Below are 24,682 nucleotides of genomic sequence, written 5' to 3'. Positions count from 1 at the left end.
ACTAATATACTAACGATAGTGATTTTCATCTAAATAGTCGTCTTGATCTTAATCCCTTTATAAAACGAGGTTCTGCTATAACCAGGCTGCTTGGTTGAAGAGCTGCTGAACTGTAATAACCTTACCCCTCTACCACAGGGAATACAATTTTTATCACTCTTTGTTCAATTGCCCAACAACAGCTAATATAATGATCTCCAAACAAAATGAAGACAGGTTTAGTTCCTGTCTCCGACACATGTTGGTTAAGCACATGCTTAATCATGCTTAATCAAAGAAATCCTCTGAGCTGCCTTTGATTCATGAGTACCGCAGACTACCACTTGGCCTTCTTCACTCAGACAGTCAACTGTGAACACCAAGCAAGGTCAAAATAGTGAAATGCAAACAGCCAGGCAGTCCACACTTGCAGATGTAATTAATTATTATCTTAAGAGTCGACTTCAATAGGGAAGTAATTCAAATCACTGTAGATCTGGACAGACTGTAGGAGCCAGTGACATCCTACATGATGCCTCCTGTGATCATCAGGAAGATCTCCTCCTGTGCTGACGACACCTTCATCTGTTCTCATCTTCATCATCACCGCTGGAAGGCATTCCTATACACAGATGCAGAACCTTTATATCCACAGCACTTCAATGTTGTTTTTTTTTTTTCAAATTTCTCTATCAGGTATCAACTTGGGTTGTTCAATATGATGAATAAACTTTAATTTTAATATCACTGAAATGGAGCTCAAACCAGAAAAGGTTTTATTCCTTTCAGAGTCAAGTGGATTCCACCGTAGTCAAAGTGATCCTGAAGTTGTTTTGCATTTTTTTTTCAGATGAAAAATGATTTCATCTGAAATCAAGAGCATGCACTTAATATTGGTTCTCTACTTCTAGGTAATATTCCTGCATATGATGTACAAGATTTCTGAAATAGCCCAATTGTAGAAGCCATGTTTTTTTCTGGCTAGATTTATGTAGCATGTGGGGATCTCATAGCTGGTGAGGGCTATATTTTTATCATAAATGTGTGTGTGTGTATACTCTAAAATATAATGTATTGTACGCACCTTCTCTGATAGAAGCTAACAATTGAGATTCTTGTTTCAAATTAAAACATGCCCTCTACATCTCAAACAGACTGATGATGGTACAAGATGACATTTTTCACTTGTGGGAAGGCCACATACTAGACAGGATTCCATTAATATCCAAATATAAGAACACACACCTTCCTTCCATTTCACAGTGAGAAAACCACATGTGAATGAGTCAGTTAACTTTGTCTTATTTGTTTTAACAAACATTTGATAGCATGCTCTGTGTCAGGCACTATTTCAGGTATTGGAGATATAAGGTAAGTAAGTATATGAGAATCCCTGGCCACATGGGCACATTCTGTGAAAGCAGGGTAAAGTGAAAACACAGGCTTTTGTCCTGGGTTGGAATCTTGTTCCCACTAGTCACTCAGGTATGTCCTTGTCCCGAGTATTTGAGCCCTCTAAACTCCACATTCCTCATTTGCTGAAATGGAGGTGACATCACCCTCACTAGGTTGTCAGAGAACTAAATAAGGTAATATACAGTGTGTCCGTAAAGTCATGGTGTACTTTTGACCGGTCACAGGAAAGAAACAAAGATGATAGAAATGTGAAGTCTGCACCAAATAAAAGGAAAACCCTCCCAGTTTCTGTAGGATGATGTGGCAGCATGTGCGCATGCTCAGATGATGACGTAACACTGTGTATACAGCGGAGCAGCCCACGGCCATGCCAGTCGAGATGTAGACGGTTACAGAGGAAAGTTCAGTGTGTTCTGTGGCTCTCTAAATTCTAATCCATGACCAAAGTGTAACGTGAATACCAGCACGTTTATAATGAAGCACCACCACATAGGAATAACATTACTCAGTGAGATAAGTAGTTGAAGGAAACCAGCAGTTTGGTGGAAAAACCCCATTCTGGTAGGCCATCAGTCAGTGACGAGTCTAGAGGCTATACGGGATAGCTACCTAAGGAGCCCTAAAAAATCTGTGCGTGAGCCCACATCGAACTGCACTGAATAGGTATGAAACTGGGAGAGTTTTCCTTTTATTTGGTGCAGATTTCACATTTCTATCGTCTTTTTTTGCTTTCCTGTGACCGGTCAAAAGTGCACTACGACTTAACGGTCACACTGTATAATATGAAAGTGCCTGGTATACAGCGGGCACTGTTCTTTCTATAAAATCCTACGATATTTCCATTTCAAAGGCCTAATGAGTTGAAAATATCTTACCAAAAGAGCTAGGCTGAAGTCCTAATCTCTTGTACTCCAATGTGAACTTCTTTGGAGATAGATCTTTACAGAATTCATCAAATTAAAATGAGGTTATTCAGGTGAGCTATAATCCAGTATGACTGGTATCCTTATAAGGGGAAAGTTGGCCACACACACACACACACACACACACAGCATGTGAAGATGAAGGCAGAAACCAAGGTGATGCTTCTGAAACCGAAGGAATGCCAAAGACTGCCAGCAACCCACCAGAAACCAGGGGAGGGGCATGAACAGATTCTCCCTCATAGCCTCAGAAAGAACCAACCCTGCTGCCACCTTGACCTTGGACTGTAAGCCTCCAAAACTGTGACACAACAAATATGTGATAAGCCAGCCAGTTTGCATTCCTTTGTTATGGCAGCACTAGCAAACTAAAACAAATCATTTCACTTTGAAGCCTGAGTTGAAAAGTATTTTTTATCCTATTAAGGGTAAGCACATAAAATTTTTAATCAGTATGTACAATGAACCAAATAAGGGTCAGAAAGATCATAAATATTTATAAGCATTACAGGATAATTATCACTCTGTAAACACTATGCCCTGGTTCTCTCTTTGGACATTAAAAATAAATCAGGAAAGCATATGAATAGCAATGTAAATATCCCAGACCGTTTAAAGTGATTCCCTTCTCTTGACAGAGATTCATCTTTGAAACACCTGCAATGGCTGTTTCTAGTGGTCGAAGTTCATCATGACTTCCCACCACTTCATCAGCTCATGACCCAGTAGTAACTGCACTATGAAATAGAGTTTTTGGCAATCAAACTGGTCTGGGGTGCAAACATTTCTTGGGGGGTACCAGGAAATATCAGATGAATGAATCATTTCTGTTCCATATCTATTACAATTTACATGAGATAAAGAAATAAAAGGCGAGAAATTCATTATTCTTCTGCCAATCACCAACAGAATGAAGGACATAAAATGCGTATCTGAAAAGGGGGTTGCGGGCAGAAACAAGCGTTTGAACTACTTTGCATTTTGGATCCATTCACTAACTCTCTCATTCAGTCATTCTTCCTTTCACTTAAAAGCATTTATCCTGCCCAACCATAGGTGATTCGTTCCTCAAAATTTAAACTATTTTTTTTCCATTAGAATTTAGAATGAAAAGATCTCTAATCCCTTACTGATGGGCATGACCTTCCATTTGTTTCAATCTATTAAAAAATGCTAATCAAAATAATCAGGAATTATCATGGATCATTGGCTACGCTTACTTGAGCCAGAAAATGGTTCTGATAAACTATCCATTACATTCTATTTAAGTATATTAGAAAATTAAAACAATTGTATGATAAATTTTGCTTATATAGCACCTCATTCCAAAAAGAGGTTTGCTTATCTATTCAAGTAGAAGGCATTCAGAGCTCTGACAGAGAAAGTTGACTTTGGTTTTGGACTCTTAATGTCTTCTTTTTGAAAAAACAGCATGCTGTGAAGAAAACTTTTTTATATTTAATTGGTGTTTTTTGTTTGTTTGGGGGGTTTTGTTTCTATGAAGTAATCCTAGCCAGTGCATCATTATCTTTCAAAAGGACATGAATACAATGTAAATTAATGGATTTCTTTAAAAGAACAATGAACCTTCTCCTTGCACCTTATTATGTTTCCACAACAGCATTTAGAGCAGAGGATATTGGGTTTCTAAAAATTCCTCACAGTGCACCACCTTTTCTTTTGTGTGTTAAAAATAGGTTCAAAATAATGTTAATTACAAAAAAAATGTAGGTGAAGTAGTCAAAAAATAAATCGGAATGTCTGGATAGAAATTGTAAGTCTCTGCCAATAAGGTTAGGTTTAGACAAAAGAACAATTACTCTCAAATTCTCTTGTCAGGAGCCAAGTATCAATGTTCTCTAGGATAACTCTCAAGTTTCAAGTCCATAAATCTGTGCAATTTAGCTTTAAATCAGCCTCCACTGCTGGACCCTGGCCACCAAGGGAGGAAACTCGCTCAAAAATGTGTTTTTTCTTGGCCAGCACATATTCCTCCACTTCCTCCTTCTCATCTTCCTCTTCATACTTCTCCATTATCATCATCATCATCATCATTTTATTGATAAGCTTGAGGTAGATAAATACGCTGTAGTTTCTACTCCCCAAAGTACTTATTACTGACTTGAGGGTAATTTGAACAGTTAAAGATCATAAAGCTCAGTGCTGAAGACAGTCACTGGGTCAGAAGTCTTAGTTTGTCGCCTTGCTTCATCATTTATTGTTTGACGCACTACTCAATACTTCAGTTTCTCCATCTGTGAAATTAGCATAATTGTTCTGGCTTCAGTTTCATGTAGTGAGGACTAAATGCAATAATACTACTTCTAAGTGCCTCAAACAGTAGTTGGCGCATAGGAAATGCTCAAGAAATGTTAGCCGTTGTTGTTGTCTGCCCCCCCAAATTTGCATTTACAGCCCTTGCTACAGTGGACTTTACCTAGAGAAGGACATTTTCTGGTACAGCTAACATACAAAAAAATTTAACTGTTACTATGGTCTGGCCCTTAAAAGAATTTGAGTTGCAATCGCTGCTAAAGTTTACATTATCTAGAGAAATAAGAACTTGTATACCGTCTATGATCTCTAACCCTGGGCTCTCCCAGGTTTTCCTTTGTATTAACTTTTTTCTCTTTCTTTTTTTAATTCTCAGTTGAGTTTTGTTCCAAAAAATCACCAAATGATTAAAGAATGAATTGCATGAAAACATTATATGAAGATTATAATAAACTTGTAAACTAACATTTAATGATAATGTACATATATATTCTGTGTTGAACTTGTCATAACCATAACTAGGTCATACTTATAATTAACATTAGTATTTTTCTGCACTTTCCCTCCAGGGTTATAGGAAGCTGTGAGCCTCAAACTGACCCTTCTCTTCACAATTCCCCTCCCTCTACCTCCTCTTCCCCACTCTCCAGAGAACAACCTCACCTCACGCCCAGGAAGGATGCTTGTCTAACAGCCCATGGACTGGATTTCTGTTGGGGAGAATGAGGGTACACAGGGGAGAGTGACGAGGGAGAGGGGCTAACGTTGGACTATGAGGTGAGAGTAGACAGATGGTTCAGAGAAGATAGACTGTCCATTCAACTGCTGAGAGAAGGAAATAGAACATGTCAAATTCAACCTGAGATAGTGCAGATTCTAGTTTAGAAACAACTTTTAATGGAGGTATGCCAGTTGTCGGGAAATATGCAGATAAGCCACCACATAATGAGAGAGGGAGAAGCAGAACAGCCATGGACGTGACTCAATGGAGACTGATCTCATTTTCAAGACTGCAATGAACTTCCTCCCCTCACTCAAAATTTGCAATTCTGGCAACAGCTATTGATAAGAATCGAAGACAGGAAGAAAAAAATAAAACCACTGAAAATTATTACTTTGCAAAACCAGTAGTATTTGAAGAAACATGGGCTTTGGAGTCCAATGTATGTTAACTGAATTCTGGATCTGACAGTTCCTAGCTAGGTGATCCTGGGAAGATGGCTTCATATTTCAGCCTCCGTTTTGTTCTCTGGAAAGTGAGATTATTAATACCCACTCCATAGGGTTGAGATACAGGTTAGGTAGACAAAAAAATTTCTATACATTCAGTTCTTAGGCTCCTCTACAGCCTCTATCCTTTCCCTGCAAAAGTGATCATCATGTCTCAGGAGCACAATTTGATGGACAGCGAGCTCCCTCTGTGGAAGCAGTGCAGGTATTCCCAGCGAAGGTGAACTGGAAGAAATGTTCTAATGAACTGTTTTGCTGATGGGTGTGAAGGGTAGCAAAGTATGCCACCCCATAAAACACCACTTTGGTATAAGAATTGTTTTTGAGCTGAAGGCAAGTGAGAAGAAACAGATACAGAAAAAGTTTTTTTGCTTTCCCCTAATTTTATGAAAAGCAGGATATAAATTTGCCCCTACCTTTTCCTCCCTACCAGGAAGAATAGAAAAGTCAATCACTAGAGACAACTCTAAACCCTTATCAGCCCAGACACAATCAGAGGCAACTACATAACAAATATTGCTAAAATCAGCCCTTGTGTACCATTAGTCTCCCTCTATAATTGCCTTCTGATAATTTGTCACCCTTAGGAGCTCAAACTCCTTTTCCTTTGTCTTATAAATTCTCTATAAAATTACCCTTCTTTTGTTAGAATGTTAGTTATGTAAGCCCACATCCTAACCCCCCTTTGAGTTACTCTTCTCTGAGTATTTCCATTTGTATGTACATGTTAATAAAACTCTGTTCATTCTTTCTCTTGTTAATCTATCTCTTGTGAGTCTAATTTACGGGGCCCCAGCTAATAAATCAAGATAAATAGAAAGAAAAATATTTTTTTTTCTCCTCTACAAGTGATACTAAAGTTAAAAATCATAGACTAGATTGATCTTATTAGTCCTTTCTTTGGGTCCTACCTGTACTTTGAATGCATCACGTGGAACAGATAAAAGATATAAGGAAGTATAAAAAAGAATTTGCCATTTTTATTTCTCTTACTTAGCCAGATCTCCAGCTAATTTATTTTGTTGTAATTAATAACAATAAGAAGAAGAACTAACATTTATTGAGCTATAGTGCTTAACACTTTATGTTTATCATCCCACTGAATCTTCACAGTAGATTGGCAACTAACCTATTTGAGATAGGTTCTCTTTTTTTTATCTTTTTGCAAAGAAAGAAACAAAGGCTCAGAGAGGTGAAGTAACTTGCTCAAGACTACAGTAGCTGGTAAAAATTTCTCAGGACCACATAGCAACTAATGGGTAGTAAAGCCATGATTTAGATGCTTGTTCAACTGATTGCACCTTTTCTGTTTTTGTCCTCATCTTTCCAGACCCTCTGATCCTTGAACATTACACTCTGATGACTGTCACATCCCTGCAGCCCCACTTCATCCAATAACCCAGTTGGATGTGCCTCTCAAGTTGTAGCTCTGAGCTCTTCTCTTGAGCATTATTCCAGGCTCACTTTCTGGTTCCAAGTCCCCATAACTGTAGGAAAAAGATGTTCCTGAAACCTTGCCCTAGTCCTGCTGGGCTGACCTTTTAGTATAGGTGGACCTACATCACACAGTGAACCAGGAATGTCTGCTGAGCTATTGTTTTCACCAACTGTACCAGCACTAGGAAAATCACTCATTGCTTACATTTTTCATCTGTAAAATACTGATTAAATCTGTGGTGTGCCAACAAATTATTATATAGCTCTTCTGGAAATAAAATAAGTGAACTTTTCAAAAACTTGGTGGCAAGCTGTGCTGTAAAAATCATGACTGATTTTTCTTTTGATATGCCCTCTCTGATCTTTGACATTCAACGATGATGGTTTGACATCATCACTAGTGTTAGAAACAGTAGGACCACATAGAGAGACCAAAGCTTAATGTAGCCCTTTACCTTGCTTGCGTACGGAGGTCAAATGTCATTGGGGTTTAAAGAGCACACTTAAGAGTTACTTCCATTTCATTTCCATAACATTTTAGAAACCTGTACAGATATAGCCATAGAGGCCCTAAATGCTGGGACACTAATTTGCCAAATCAGAAAACAAATACTCAGAGCACAGAAAGAGTGTTCCTATTGACTACTACTTTTAGGCCAGAGACAAGATACCAAATCAAATAGGGGATGTAAAGCCAGTGTCCACAGCCCCCATCACAGCCGCCTGGCCTATGCAGGTTTACATTAGATTCAGACAGACGGTAATGAAACAACAAAGCCCAAAACTGGTGGGCCATCATCTTTAATCCTAGCTTGTACCTGGCGGGCAAGTAAAAACCCACACTAGGCTCCAAAACCCATTCATTCTGTGCTCATAAAGCTACTGACTTATCCGAGTTTTCTAGAATCAAAGGTTTCTAGCTCACTAGCCTTATTCAGTTCTGTTCCCCATCTCCTTCCTTCTCTCTGCACAAACTCTGCACAAACTGGTTTCTCCTTTAGCACTCTGCCATCTTGGCTACTTCTCCTCTCCTACATGTGGCCTTACTCTGCTCTCCTCCCTGCTCTCTGCCCTCCTCCTAGAACGAAATCACTCTTCTCCTGGAACAATATGATCTCTCTTCCTTTTAAAACCTTTTGGCGCAAAAGCCCTCCCCCAACACATATTAACATAATCACGCCCATCCCAAGCAATTACCTGGGCAATGGGCTTCCCTGTGGGCAGTGCCATCTTTAACAAAGTGAGCATAATATATTTTATCTGCCCAACAGGGGTGTTTCTGACTGAAAGGATGAGTGAGAACTAAGCTCCAATCATCATTAGAGCAAGAAAATATGAGCTTCATTAGATGTCCACCTCTCAATGGTCCTTCTTTTGCAATTATCATTGCTAACACTTAATTTAAGTAACAGTATGAGTATTATATCCTCAACTAAACTTTTTGCCTCCAAACACATTATGCCCACAGTAACCCATGTAATATTTAAAAAAATATTCCTAAATTTACTTATTCTTCTATCAATGCATGCAACTGAGACAGGCCAGTAAGCCAGGGCAAGTAGAAGAGGGAAGCTGAGGCAGTTAAATGGCCAAGCAGTTTACAGCCAACTAATAAATCCCCAAATACTATCTTATCTTCCCTAACTAAGGATACTTAAGAGTAGATGATTTACACTTCTCCTCTCCAACCAGAGGGTAAATATAACTTACATCACCATGTTCAGGGAGATAGACAGCAGAAGTTCAGTTAGTGCCATTTGTGCCAGCCACACCCAAGGACAGATGAAGATAAAGGAGTAGATCTCATTTCGAACATCAGCATAAAACTGATGAATATTCTATTGTGATCCTCCCTTAAAACCTCTCTTAAACTCCCAGCCTTTAATAACCCCGGAAGCCCAAGGACCCAGCATGAGCTCCCCTCCCAGGAGCACACCCATGTCTTTCCCTTCCTCCTCTTCCTCCTCTTCCCTCTTTTCCCCTTCACCTGTTTCTTGGCTCCACTGGTGTGCCTATCCTAAGCTCTAAGGATCCCCAGGAGACTCGCAACCGGGGGAGCAGCGGGCAGTGGCAACGTGTCCCAGGCTCACCCTGCAGCTGTCTCCAAGGCTCCTCTTCTCTGACTTCCCGGTGAGCTAACGTCGCCCTGCCTCAGCTCATTTCTTTCTTCAAACATGTTTAGAGACCCAAAGCAGCTCCACCTGGGCTCTCCTGTGGCTTCTTCCAGCTTATGACCCAGCAATCCCTCTACTGGGTATATACCCCAAAACTCAGAAACATTGACTCGTAAAGACACATGCAGCCCCATGTTCATTGCAGCATTGTTCACAGTGGCCAGGACATGGAAACAACCAAAAAGCCCATCAATAGATGACTAGATAAAGAAGATGTGGCACATATACACTATGGAATACTACTCAGCCATAAGAAATGATGACATCGGATCATTTATAGCAAAATGGTGGGATCTTGACAACATTATACGGAGTGAAATAAGTAAATCAGAAAAAAACAGGAACTGCATTATTCCATACATAGATGGGACATAAAAGTGAGACCAAGAGACATTGATAAGAGTGTGGTGGTTACGGGGGGAGGGGGGAGAGGAAGAGGGAAGGGGGAGGGGGAGGGGCACAAAGAGAACTAGATAGAGGGTGACAGGACAATCTGACTTTGGGTGATGGGTATGCAACATAATTGAACGATAAGATAACCTGGACATGTTATCTTTGAATATATGTATCTTGATTTACTGATGTCACCCCATTAAAAATAAATACAATAAAAAAAAAACCCTTCCTTGCTTCACTGTCCCCAGCTTTAATAAATGTGTTCTCAAAATCACCTGGGATCACGTCGGGAAATATCTCCTGCACTCAGTCAAGAACCCACACACTACAAGGCCGGCCCAAGGCAGCCTTGCTTCCGGCCAGTCCCCTTTCTGGTAACACAACCACGAACGTTTATTGAATAGACATTTATGAGAGCCTATTGAGTGTTTGGTGTTGAGGAATTAAAACTGAATGGTATGGTTTCTGCCAAGTGGGACACATTAGGAATTTATGGAAGGCAGAATACTATTTAATAATGTGATAAGAGCTATAATAGTGGTGTGTAGACATTTTGCTGAGAAAAGAAAATTGAGCAGAATACTCACACATAGGAGACATCAATAATACGTGTCAGATGAAAGACCCTGTGATCCACAGGTTGTCGACAAAAGAATCTTAGTATATATATGTTGCCAAGGCGAGCACAGGATCTTAAAAGACAGTACCTCAGTACAAAGTGAATATGTACAATATGATGTGTATTTTATACTACAGGAATGGGTTAATGCATGAATGACAAGCAAATACGTCTATGGTACTGGAAGGGTACACAGCAGAGAAAGCTAAAAAGCACCGTATAAGTAACTCTGTCATGAATAGATGCAATCCAAGTTAACTGTAATTTAAAAAAAATAATAAGAGGTAAAACAAAATGAAAGCTATATAAATAAAAATGGGTCCATTGGTCAGAGGTATTCATCTTGGAAGAAAAAGAACATAAGCTGGACCTTGAAGAGGGGGCACTTGGAAAAGGCATAAAGTCAAAAGAAGACACTGCAGGAGAATGGAGAGAAAGACAAGAAGGTGGGGAGTGATGGGATGTGGTCAATTTGGCAGGAATGCCTGGTTGGAAGGGCAAGGTAGGTTTGGATCAAATGAGAAGCATTTTCTCCCAAGGGTTTTGATTTTATGGTGGGCAACAGAGAGATGTTAAAATGTTTTGGGCCAGGGACTACCATGATTATTTCTAAAGTTCAAAGATGCAGTTAAATCCTGTTTTTCTTTTCCAGATTATATTGAAAAAAATAATTAAATTTGTCGCCATACTTTGAAACAGCTGTATTTTCCCCATTATATTTAGGTGTGATTGATTTGAATCCGCCTGCAATTTGTTACTCATTCTAGTTTATTTTCTCACCCAATAGCTATTTATTTTGTTGCTGCTGCTGTTATTAACCATGGCAGAGAACATTTTCTAAAATGTCTTCAGAATGAAAATTATTCAGATTAGCAAAATTTGAAGCCTGAGATCTGGATGATGCATTTCTACACATTAAGGAAACATTTATACTGTGGTTTTAACTAGCTCATAGCCATCAACCAAATTTAAGAATATTCGTATTCTGACATACCTGAAATTACAAATGTTTATTTTTATGCAGATTATTCCGCCCTTATTTTGTTCATGTGACTACTTTGACTAAGCCTAGATTATAAATGGGTGATTGTCTGACCTGTTTATGTTCATAAAGGTTGCTTGAAATTTTATCATAAACAGACTTCTTTTTTTTTTTTTTTTTTTTTTGTATTTGTCCAAAGTTAGAAGGAGGGAGGCAGTCAGACAGACTTCTGCATGCACCTTACCGGGATCCACCAGGCATGCCCACCAGGGGGCGATGCTCTGCCCATCTGGGGCATTGCTCCATTGTGGCTGGAGCCAATCTAGCACCTCAGGCGGAGGCCACAGAGCCATCCTCAGCACCCGGGCCAACTCTGATTCAGTGGAGTCTTGGCTGCGGGAGGGGAAAAAAGAGACAGAGAGAAAGGAGAGGGGGAGGGGTGGAGAAGTAGATGGGCACTTCTCCTGTGTGCCGTGACTGGGAATCAAACCCACATACCAGCTGATGTTCTACCACTGAGCCAATTGGCCAGGGCCAATAGACAATTTTTTTTTGATATAAGCATTTGATTGGGCCCCAGGAATTGCATTTTCCACACTTTTATTTAAATGCAGCCATTATTTCTCTTTATGATAAAATGCATCCTCAAATATAGAAGACTTACCTGACCTGTGGTGGTGCTGTGGATGAAGCCTCAGCTTAGAATGCTGAGGTTACTGGTTCAAAACTCTGGGCTTGCCCAATCAACACATAAATGAGAAGCAACTACTATGAGTTGATGCTTCCCAATCCTCCCCCTGCCTTCTCTCCATCCTCTCTCTAAAATCAATAAATAAAATCTTAATACACACACACACACACACACACAAGACTTGAATGCTGTTGGCAAGAACACTAAGCTCATCCAGCTAACCCAGCGGTAACAAAAAAGTAACTATTATAGGTGCTCCTCTACTTATAATAGGGTTATATCCCAATAAATCCATCATAAGTTGAAAATATCACATATTGACCATGCATTTAATACACCTAACCTACAGAACCTTATAGCTTAGCCTAACCTAACTTAAACTTGCTCAGAATACTTATATTCACCTATAGCTGGGCAAATTCACAGACCGCAGTGAAGACCCTGATAAGTATGGGTTGTTGGCCCACGTGATCGGAGGACCAGCTAGGAGTTGAAGCTCACAAGAGACCACCATCATGCATAGTGCTAGCCTGGGTTAAGATCAAAATTCAAATTTTGAATTAAGGTTTCTACTGAATGAGTACCAACCACTTCCATAGCATTGTGAAATCAAAAACCATCATAGTCAGGAACCATCTGGATATGGTTGAGTTGGTGGAAAAGAAGCCGTCTCTTTTTAATAATATTAAAGCACTCTAGCCCACACCCTGCAAGTGAAGCTACATTGCAATGCAGTCATTATGACCCTCCCAAATGTTCAGCCGCTCTAGCAACGCAATCGTGTTTTCCTCATACGGACCTCTCCCCTGTAGCCTTGTCTACAGAAGAAATGGCAGAGACACAGGAAAAACAAGAAGGCAATTCCTGAGCTTTGAGAGCTCAGGATTCTTGCTTTGGTGCTCCCAGGGCCACTGCTGGGTCGAACAGGCAGAGTGCTCGAGATGTGGGTACACCAAGAGCTTGTGCAGACTAGATCAAGCAGGTGATGACAGGCGTGTCACATAAGCTCACCCTGCAGCTGGGAATGGCAGCTTCTGTCCTGAGGTTGAGGAGAACCCACTGTTACCCTACAATATCTCTGCGCCATAAGGTCAGGGATATGAGAGAAAAAATCAGCCCTGAACCCACAGACTCCAGTGTTTATCCAGTAAAACAAGAATAAAACAACGAGAGAGAAAGAGACAGAGAGACTAAGAGAGAGAGAGAGAGAGAGAGAGAGAGAGAGAGAGCGATTTCCAGTTTACTGTATCACAACCACACCTCAAACAAACAAAAAAGTGTGCAATCTTACCTTTGACTAAGTTGCCCTAAATGGACTCAGAAAGCAGGTTCATCACTTGTTTTCTTGTACCTGTTTGTCTTTCTGGTACCTGCTATTCCCACTCAATGCGATCCTGTTTCATTTCATCTGCTGTGGTTATTTACCTACCTTTGTTTCATTTTCTTCATCAGGGCGTTAGTCAAATGTAGTTTTGATGAAAGAGACCCTACAAATTGGATTGCTGAGGTCACCGGTTCAAAACCCTGGGCTTGTCCAGTCAAGGTGCATATGGGAGTTGATGGTTCCTGCTCCTCCTCCCTTCTCTCTCTCTCTCTCTCTCTCTCCTCCCTTTTTAAATTAATAAATAAAGTCTTAAAAAAAAAAGACTTCAAAAGATGCCAGTGATCAAAACCAAGACTACTGTGAGAGGATCTACATTCCTGACAAAGTCACACATTTTCTATTCAAACCCATTTCCCCACTTGGAGACTATTTACCATCCCAAAGGGGTTTGATAAGCATCTCTCCCAACCAGGGCAGCTGTGTCAAAAACCAGACACGTGGCTCCGTGGGGGGCTCGGAATTGTTCAAATGCATCTGTGTAGAAATTCCTATTAGAAGGAAACACATGGCTACATTCGACCTGTCAGGGAATTTTTAAGTCTACAATATGCAAAATCAAGGCTTCTACTAGCTTGTAAACAGAGAGTCCACTGGGAGTGTTCCAGTCTGACATCTTTCGTCGTCATCTGCTGCACTTGATCCGAGGTTGCAAAAACAGAAGCGATTCCCCAAAGATTTCCCTATACAAACAGGCTTGGCACGACTGTTTGTAACTGGCAGATTCTGAAAGAAGGCACATGCTTTTAACTGTCAACGCCTCCTGCTAGGCTGAGATAAAAATGCCAGTTCAAACTGGCCAGCCAAGGTTTGTGGAAGGAAGGACAGATTCAGGTTCAGAAGTGTGAGCTTGAATCCAGGCTGCAGCAGCGTCAGTGTCAGTCAGCAAAGTGCACGCTGGTTGGGGTAGGGACCCCTGCAGAGGGGGCTCTGAGGCATGCAGACCACCTGCAGGAGAGTCTGGTGGGGGGCAATGAAGACTGAAGAAACTTTCACTTAAGAGAATGTATAGTTAGATATAAGGACAATAGATAGTATCGACTAAACTATACATAAGAATAAAGCTCAAATGTGTGGTTTCAGCTTATTCCTGTGGTGACATCTAAGATAATTTGTGATTGAGTATAACATGTCTAATACAGGCACATAAGAAAAATATACTCAAATATTAGTAAAATAACTAAAATATATTAGGTTGCATATTATGTGTCAGGTCTTGTCCTGAACAAACTCAGAAAGAGAGTGTACGTGAGCCATGTGAGACATCAAGGGAAAACCTTGGCCAGGTAGAGGAGACAGCATCTGCAAAGCCCCAAGAGGAAGTATGACAAGCAGGACTGAGGAGCAGACAGGAGGTCGCTGAACTAAACAACATGGAAGGCACGGATAACTCTTAGGAGGAAGGAAGGAAATAGGGCAGACAAGTGAGGTTAAGAAAACGTTTCCAATGGAACGTAAAGAACATACCCTGGTGACGCTGGAAAGCACAGGGAACATTCCGGAGCAACGTCCTTGAGGAGTGGGAGGCCGGGGATCTAGGTCACCGGGATGGCTGGAGTGTAAGAGGTGTCCCTGTGGGCTGGTGGGGAGAGGGATGAAGCCCCTATAGGGCTATTCAGCCAGAGGTTCCATTAGAGTTGCGTAGGGACCAAGTCACAAAGGGTCTTCCATGCCAAACACAGATGCTTGGATTTTGTCCTTTTTGGAAATGAGATCTTTAAAAAAATTGTAGGCACAGGAATGTAATGTTCCTATGAGCTTCCCCAGGAAAGTGAGAGTTGTGCTGAGCTCAGTGGCATTTGTGGGATTTGAACGCATGACAGGAAAAGGAGGAGAGAACATTCTAAACAAGAAGATCAACAATGGTGCTGACCCGGGGCGAGAATGAGTTTGCTATGTGGGGAACCAGTAGACAATGGATCCTTCTGGCAGAAAGGATCCCTGTGGGGAAGGACTGGAAAATGAGAATTATATCTGGAAGGCTCTAGAATTACTCAGCTTATGGGTCCTGACTCTACGACATGTTGGTTCTATAACCTTGGGCACGGTTCCTAATTTCTTATTATCTAATCACTCTCTATAAGAAATAGGGATAATAGTGGCACCTCCCTCATGAGATAATTAAACTAAATAATATAGATAAGGCATTAGCTTTGCCTAAAGCGTTAGCTGATACGATATGCAGTATCTTGGGAGCCTGGAGAGTGTATGAGAGATTGGTCCCAGGTTTATGGGCTGGAACAGAAGGAAACATGATGGAAAGCAGTTTGATTTCAGGAGGCTGATTATATTATTTAAGTCTAAATATTGATCCCTAAAATCCAAATGAATAATTAAAAATGCCAAGTCTGATAACAAGATTCATCTAGACTAACCCTTGGGATAATACAGAAGTCTCTTAAAACTTCATAATTAGGACATTTGAGCTCTAGAAGTGGAAAGGTATTGAGGAGTAGCTATTAAAACTAAAAAAAAAAAAAAAAAAAAGGAAGGTGTTTTTTTAAATAAACACAATACTTATCTCCCCACAGCTGCCAAATTCTCATATTTTATGAATTCAAATGGGCTAGGAACTAAATTCAGTGCTTCAAAATGTATTATTAATGGTCATTTGTTTGTAATGAGAGTCATTTAAATGTAACAGATGGCGTCAACATTTTGAAGAATTCGAAGTAAAAAACATAGCTTCATACATTAGCCTACTTCAGAAAGGGTCTTCATATTTACCAGAGACCGAAATTACAAATGAATCTTATTTCACCTGTCACAAGAAAAAATTGTTACCTATGTGTTCCTTAATTTTATCTTAAAATTCATTTTCTTTAAAGTTAATATACACTCAATGAATCCAATTAGATTTTCCTGTTCAATAACCATATATATTGTTCAAAGTCATCATTCAGTTCTGTTTCGTGAAGTCAAGATCAAAGCAGGTTGTTTTTTTAAATGTAATCATAGTGTCCTACTCTTTGGGGGACTACTCAGCTAATATCTGTGGCTAGAAGTGGGAAACGACACTGCTTTGAGTTGATGATAAAATATCTAACTCAGCATTAAGAACTTTTGTGAAAGGGGATGTTGAATGGTATCTAGTGAATTTATGAAATGTCATTCTTTAATCAAGAACCACAAGGAATGTGAACAACACAATTTATGAGGCTAGCATCGGATCAACTAGATAATTTTCAGGCAGAGCAGAGCCTTTGTGTTCAGTTCTCAAAATGCTGAATATCACAAAATTTGAAGGAATGAATACAATAGTGTTAATCAAGTTTGCAAGATGGATGCTATGCTCAAGTTGACAGGTTCTTGGGTAAAAATGAAACTTAATTTCTGAAACTGTACTTCATATGGTTGAGCTGATAGAATTTGATTTAAGTGAATGCAACCTACCAGATTATTGGGCAGAAAATAGAATTTAAATATAATTTCTCCTTTAATTGGTTTTAATGGGTTGGATAAAATGGCTCATTGAATAGATTACATTGGAGAGCAAGTTTTCTAGTGGCAAATGAGTCTATGAGAACATTCCTAAAGTACAAAGATGTGATATAAGACTTTTTTGGTGCAATTTTAGAAACCACAGATAGAAAGATTAGCCAGTTTAATAGCACTGATGATTAAAATGCTCAGGGGGACCAAGAAGCTATGAACATCTAGTGTTTGATTCTTCTCAGCATCTATTTTCTTTTCTTTTGGTAACAGAGCTGGATTTTCCTTTGGGGAAGCACCCTCTGCCATTGTACATTGTCATGTTATCCTGGTATCAGTGTGACATACGGGGAAGGTGAAGGGACGAAGGCTAGAAGACTGAGGTTCATGGTCAGGCCCTGGCCCCACGTAACGCTGAGCAAGTCACATAACCTCTAGGAAGATGTGGTTTCTTGTTTTTGGAATAAAACAAATACTAGGCCACATGAAACACTGATACAAATAGACCTGGCAGGGTAATTTTCAAGATTGTGGAAATAATCCATGAGAAAGGATTGCTATCCAGATGTGAAGAATAGCAAGGGAGTGTCAAATCAGGAGGTGCTCACTAATGCAGACCAGCATGACCAACCATGAAAGACAAACTTCATTACAAGTTAAAAAAACAACAACAACAAAAAACTGTTGACAATGATGTGGGTGGTCTTTTCATTATGGACATGAGGAAAATAAATGTATATTATGTAAAATAAGGGATTAGACTGGTGTCCATTGATGGTGCCCATGGACCAGGCTGATATGAAGAAGATATTCAATACCCCTAATATGCTAGCACTGGCTTTCCAGGAAAGCACTACAGTCTGGTGAAAGGTTTAGGGGGAGAGCCCCATTCAGGTCTGGTGGGCCCTGCCTCGGAACACATTTCTTGGAGGGATTTATACCATCAAGGCTAATTTTGTTGTCCTTTTGCAATGAAACAAAACCACTTGCACAAAGCATGTTGCCCTTAGGATTGTGCGGAGCCCTTATGACAGAAGAAATATTGCTCATCTTATCTGCATCTTTTTAAAGTAACCTTACACATCATACACACAGCAGAAATGGTACAGGATTTGAAGGTCATGGGGGCGGGGGGAGTACTTAGTGTGTTGATCTCAGGGGTCAGTTTTTTCACCTACCAACTTAGGGACTAGCAACGCCTTTGTAGTATGGTAGAAAAGAGAACATGTGGAATGTATGTGAAGTGCTGAGGTCCAGTGTAGTGTATTTTATTAAGAGTGTATTAAATAATGACAATTATGATTAGCCATTTCAACAGAGTATGGGGGAGTGAAAAAGTCCCACATTCAAAAAGGTACCAGCCAAGTCCCTCCTGAGGGAGCAGAAATCTCCCCAAACAAACAAGAAGACACACCAGCCAGGGTGTCTAATCCAGAAATTAGTTTGGATTTCAACTGCTAGTGAGGGCTCTCTTAAGCCCTAGGGAAAATGTTTGTGTTCTCACTAACAGGAAAGTACAGCTATGCCTCCTGCCCAAATTATAATGTTATTGTGAAGCTTATTTTCTTTTTCTTCTTTTGAAACCTTTGTTACAAATAAAAATTTTAAGTTAAAAGGAATTTAAAATAATAACATCACCAAAAAGTTTCCACTTGGCATAAATTTGCTAAAACTAATATATCCTTTCCCACATGGTGACATGGTACTTTTTCTTAAAGTAGAAAGGTTTTCCAACCACTGCCTTCAAAATACAACTCAGGGTCTGAGGACAGAATGGCCGTTCTTTCATGATCCGTATCCACCTTTGGATGCCAGACCCTACAGAGGATTTCTCCAGCCCTGACAGCCTCTTCTCAGTTTCTCAAACACAGACTGGTCTTTCAGTAATGGTGCCTTTTCTTATTGTTCTTCTTCATATGCCATTTGTCCTTCCTACACCTCATCAGGTTAGCCCTTTACAGCCTGTCCTTCAAATTCCGTCTCAAGCACCCCGCCTCTGGGCAGGGTGTCCTAGACGCCCTCAGGCCCCTCCTCTCACCAAGTCGCTGGCTCTTCCTCTCCTTAGTTAAAGCATGTCTCGTAGCCTTGCACCGTGAAGCTCACTCTGTTAGACCTGCCTCAAATCTTTTCACTTTTACCTGTGATCATGCCTGTCTTTCTCATGTGTACCTGTCTCCCCAATTTATTTATTCATGCCTTGAGAAGAAGGTGTGTGTCTTCATCTCCCGAGAGGGCCAGGCACAGAGTGCTGACCCAGTCATCATTCCTGTTTGGCCCTGTGGATTGTGCCCAATATGAAGCTGTTGTAGGTAACGTTATTGCTCAGAGATGCCAAAGAGTCACTGAACAACTGCATAGAAAGCAGTTTATTACATCCACAGCAGAAAAGGTTATTTTAAGAACTATTGCTTGCTTTGTGTCTGAGTAAAGATGGGATATCAAACATCATTTCTTGACACCCAAAGGAAGCTTACTTCCAGGATAGGAGGTCCTCCCTCTATGTCCCCATTTTTTTTTTTTTTTCAAATAAGGATTGAATTAGGAGAAGCATTTACATTTTCACATTAGTCTTCTCTGAATATGCATGACGGGGTGAATTCCGTCTGACACCTTCACAGAACTCTCTCCAGTAAGCTTTCCGTTACTAAATAAACTGCATCTGTTCTAATTACACAGAGAATACTGCCCAGACAGGAGGAGTTAGGGGGTAGGAAAGAAGGACTGAGAGCTTCCATGGTAACCCTGCTGGAGACAATGTAATTGATTCATAAGGTCCCTTTTGGCTAGGTATTGATTCTATGCCAACAAGCCTTGAGAACTGTCCATCATTTCACAGAGCTATTTATAGACCAAGTCCAGCTGCGACAAATAAAATGGGGACAGGGCACACAGCGACGATGACTTGAAGGAACAATGAGAGAATGCCATCTTTTTAGCTGACTTGGCCACTGATTATCAACAAGCTTTGAATGTATAGTAAACATACGGAGAATTGGCAAAAATAGAAAATGTGTAGTAGATCTTTTAGTACAAAGGATCCACCGAGGGAGAACAAAACCGGAAGCTGAAGTCCCACGTTACACGCCCCATATCTCTGCACCGCATCGGTGCCACAGACTGCCTCGTTGCCGGCCGACGGCAGCCGAGCTTATCAGGCAATTCGTCAGAATACTAAGCAGACATAAAAGAGAGTGATAAATTAATGCCACATGGAAATAAAGATTCGGAAACTGAGACAAAGCTTGGGTAGCACACGTCATTTTTCATGCCCCTTAGTGCGTATTACAACTCCTCTGGCTGGGATACTGGTGAGATAGAGAAGTCAGTCGCACACCTGTCATCTGATTTCCATAAACCAGGCTTGTAAACTGCGGTGGTGCCTCGTATTCCTGGCATTTAGAGTCACTGCTGGATTTAAGAGCAGCGACCAAGGGTGACCAGTGGGTGCTTCGCTGGGGGATGGATGTCTGTACCTGGTAGTAGTTAGTGATGGTGCTTGCTACATAGGCAGGGGGTCACTAGCACAAAGCCAAATGCATCAGTATTCCGGTTTAACCAGCTTGTTCAAGCAATCACTTCACTTGAAGTGTTTCACACACTTTGACCTTGCTCCTGAATGTGCCATCTAGGTTACACTTTAAGAGCCTGCAGATTTTGAAGTCAATTTCTGAAATGACCATAATTATCGGGTAAATCTTTGATGTTCAATTTAGTAGACATGTTCACTCATTTTTGTTTTTTAAGATGTTCTTTAGATTTCAAACTTTCATATATTTTATTTCTTGTTTTGTAAAATGTTACTGCTATTTTAATGTCTTTTTATTTTTCGGTATGTCTTGGTATCTCAAGCCATAATAAATTCCTTTAATAAAAACGCCCCAATGGATGCACTACTTTTTAATTTGCTGCAGAATATTATCTCACAGTGAGGGAAATCAGACCTCTTTTAGAGGGCGGGTTGTAGGCAGGGAGGGCTCATCAACTGGGTCTAAATTTCATAGACTGCAAATGAAGGTTCTTTCTGAAAGATGGTGTGAGGTTTCCTGTCTCTGCTCTTGTTCTTCTCACAGAATTGCTTTCTGTCGTATTTAGTGGCTGAGCTATTACTAGATATTTCCAAACCACCTTTGACACCTTCCGCTATTTCCCTCCCAATTACATTTGATTCGACCATGTTTTTAACCCTCATCGCATTTTAGATATAGTTTCCTTAAGACAAGTCGCTTCATATTTAGAGACCCCTACGTGGTCACAGGAACTTGGCATTATTAATCTATACATCCTTTTCAAATTTCTGTTTATTAAAATGTACAGAAGAATGTAGAAAGCCACCTGTCTATACACCATGGAGCAGTCTCCATGATAATTGATTGACATTTTTTTTCAAGAAATTAAACATATAGTTGAGACTGTGTTTTTTTCCTCTTGTCCAGTCTAATTTCCTCTCCCTTCCTACTGTGCTAACAGGTAAGAACACCATGAATTTATTGTACCTTTATAATTCATTTTTAAACATGTATAGATAAGTATCTATGCATATATATTATTATCAGGTTTAGTTTTTATTCACATAAATTTTATCATAGAACAGTTTGATAGTACTGTACATATTATTTTTTGTGCTTAATGTTAGTTTTGAAATTTCCACAAGTTTTTATTGTTAACCTAGTTCATTTGGTTAAACTACTGAATAGTATCTCCTTTATGAATTTTCCATAAATTTGAACATCATTAGGTCTATGTTAAGAAAATATCCGTAATTCCACTACTTCTCACCATCTATTTGACCACTCTGGACCAAGGTACCATATATCTCGTCTAGAGTATTAGCCTCCCAGATGCTCTCCAGGGTTCTCCTCTGACACTCCAAAAATCTATTCTCAATACCGCACAACCAGAGTGACCCTTTTGACATGGAAGTCACATGATGCTACTAACCTGTTCAAAGTGCTCCAGAGACTTTGTCTCTCACTTAACGCTTCCGATAATGTTGTACTGAACTTCCTTTTAGTTCTAGGTGGAAGAGTTTCTTTGGGGTAGATTTCTTTACATGCAATGTTCCTTTTTATTTTATTTTTTTGTATTTTTCTGAAGCTGGAAACAGGGAGAGACAGTCAGACAGACTCCTGCATGCGCTCGACCGGGATCCACCCAGCACGCCCACCAGGGGCGACGCTCTGCCCACCAGGGGCGATGCTCTGGCCCTCCGGGGGTCGCTCTGCTGTGACCAGAGCCACTCTAGCGCCTGAGGTAGGGGCCAAGGAGCCATCCCCAGCACCTGGGCCATCTTTGCTCCAATGGAGCCTTGGCTGCGGGAGGGGAAGAGAGAGACAGAGAGGAAGAAGGGGGGGAATGGAGAAGCAAATGGGCACTTCTCCTATGTGCCCTGGCCGGGAATCGAACCCAGGTCCCCCGCACGCCAGGCCGATGCTCTACCACTGAGCCAACCGGCCAGGGCCGCAATGTTTCTTAAGACACTGTATCACTTTTCAATTTTACTAAATTCTTCCATATTATCTTTTCAAGTGGTTATATCAATTTATGGTCATACTGGTAATAAAAAATTGTATAAACCATTTTTATGCTTTCATAACCCCTTAGCCTACGGCTAATAGATGGTAAATCATTCTTTAGCTTCTTCATCCTCCGAGCACAGTTCTTCCATCATCCACCCACCTTAACTCTTTCTATATGTCCCATTCAGGAAGGTCTATGCTTGGCCTCTCTCTGGGGAAATCGGGTAAATATTTTTATTATTGCATCTATAGTTCATATTGTAAGGATGTGCTTCTGTCCCCTGCACCATCCTCTCCCCGACCCCCTTCATAGAATAACACTTGACCTTAGTCTTTATTGCATCCTAGTCTCTAAGAAGAACAAATGAATATATTCTTTCTGAAGATTTTCTATGACAAGCACAGGGCTGTTAAACATGTAACCTTTTTCATATTTACAGTTGATATTAGTGGTAGATACTGCTATTATTCCCATCTTACTGATGAGAAAATTGAGGACGGTAATTTTTCCACTGTCAGAAAACTAGGAAAAGGCAGAGCCTATGTCATAACAATTGCCTGATTCTACGACCTGAGCCACTCTCCACACTATGTGCTCCTTATATCCTTTTATCTGGTGCATAGGAGGTGTTCGAAGTACAGTTGTTGAATAACTTCCTTAAATGATACTCTGAAGATACAGCTAGATTCTGTTCCATTTAGCCAACACCAAATTTTATTTGTGCTTTATCTTCTTTAATCAGATTTGTAAGAAGGAGTGGCCTGAACCACTGAAAAACATATACAATTCATCTGTCCTTCACCTTTAAGGTGTGTGTGTGAGACACACACACACACACACACACACACACACACACACACACGGAGAGAGAGCAGGGAAAGAGAGAGAAAAGAAAGGAAGGAGGAGGAGAGAGGTTGAGAGATGTTACAGGTTGCTTCTATTCCAAGATAAAATATAGATTTTTTTTTTAATTTGAGGGATATTTGATCCTTACTGACAGAGTGGCTTCCAGGAATAAATCATTGACATGATGAGAAACACAGATTATCTTAAACCCAATTCCAACCCAGTGACTGTGAGTGAAGAAAGTCAGGGATTTTTCAATTTGAGTCAATATTCATGTTTTTAGGAATGGATTAACTACAGATTCTTTTTCCTATTGGACACATTGGTTTCAGTCACACATAACCTCCCAAACTCACTTTCCTCTGTGTTTCAACACCTTTCCCCACCACTCACATATGCACAATATTTCTTCCCATCAGTGTCGTAGCGTAGACACATGCGTACATTGAATAGCTCCAGGAGCGGCGCACTGATCTCACTGACGCGGAAAGGGGTAAGCTTGGCGAAAGGCGCGTGTGCTCAGCTCACCGGTGAAGCCTGGGGTGCAAGCCCCAGAGCGTTTGATTTTTTGCTGTTTAAACCTGAAGGGTCAGAGCCATTATTTACTGCTGGTGAAAGGCAGCTGCAGTGAGATCAGCGATGTCGGGTGTCTACAGATTTGCCACCAGGTTTAAGTAAACAACTAAGAGGTGTTTTGAACTTTCATTAATAACTAAATATCAGCTTGAGGGAAGGTACAAGATGTCACTTCTTGCAGATACACCACTGGCTGTATTGAAAACTCAGCTTTACACAACAGTTCTCTGCTTTTTCTCCATCACCCACTTAAGCTGAAAGCTTTTATTTTACTTTTTCAAGATCTCTGTATCACTCCAGGAGGGAAGTCATGTGCCATGAATAGTTTGCATAACTTTGCAGGCAGAGTGTACATCTGTAATGATTAGCGGATGACACACTTTTTGGGAGGCCAGATTTATCATTCATCTGCATCACCACTCCAAGTAGCATTTTCATTTAGCTTTTTAAAATACTTGGCATATTTGGGTGCTTCACGTACAGAAGAAATTTAGCATTACTCCCACGAAAATCATTCTATGTTGAATGTTATCACTGAAATCAGGAAGACTGAGAATTTTAGTCCCATTCATATTTCTTTTTCTTCAAGATAAAGAGGAAGAATGTGACCTTTGGGGAAAGTTACATATCCTGTGTAGTCAAGCTCTCTCACCGAGTTGATTAGTGGGTGAATTGACATTTGAATACACAATGGTTGATTTACTTTTAGCTTTAAAACCTAACTTTGGCTTTGTATTCTCCCAAAGATGAACCATTCATAGCCACGTCCTGGGGGGCTTGGACTTGCCCTATTCTCACCCCTTTCCAGT

The 24,682-nt window shown here is 40.4% G+C and overlaps 1 protein-coding gene across 2 annotated transcripts in view; it reads right to left on the bottom strand.

Moving 5' to 3' along the window:
• The window catches only part of KCNIP4 (potassium voltage-gated channel interacting protein 4), a 1,009,396-nt gene that overhangs the window by 487,221 nt on the left and 497,493 nt on the right, over positions 1 to 24,682 (bottom strand). The window lies entirely within an intron of this gene.

This window comes from Saccopteryx bilineata, chromosome 5, assembly GCF_036850765.1.
Source record: "Saccopteryx bilineata isolate mSacBil1 chromosome 5, mSacBil1_pri_phased_curated, whole genome shotgun sequence".
NCBI classification, from domain to species: Eukaryota; Metazoa; Chordata; class Mammalia; order Chiroptera; family Emballonuridae; genus Saccopteryx; species Saccopteryx bilineata.
This window is presented reverse-complemented; position numbering and strand designations above follow the sequence as displayed.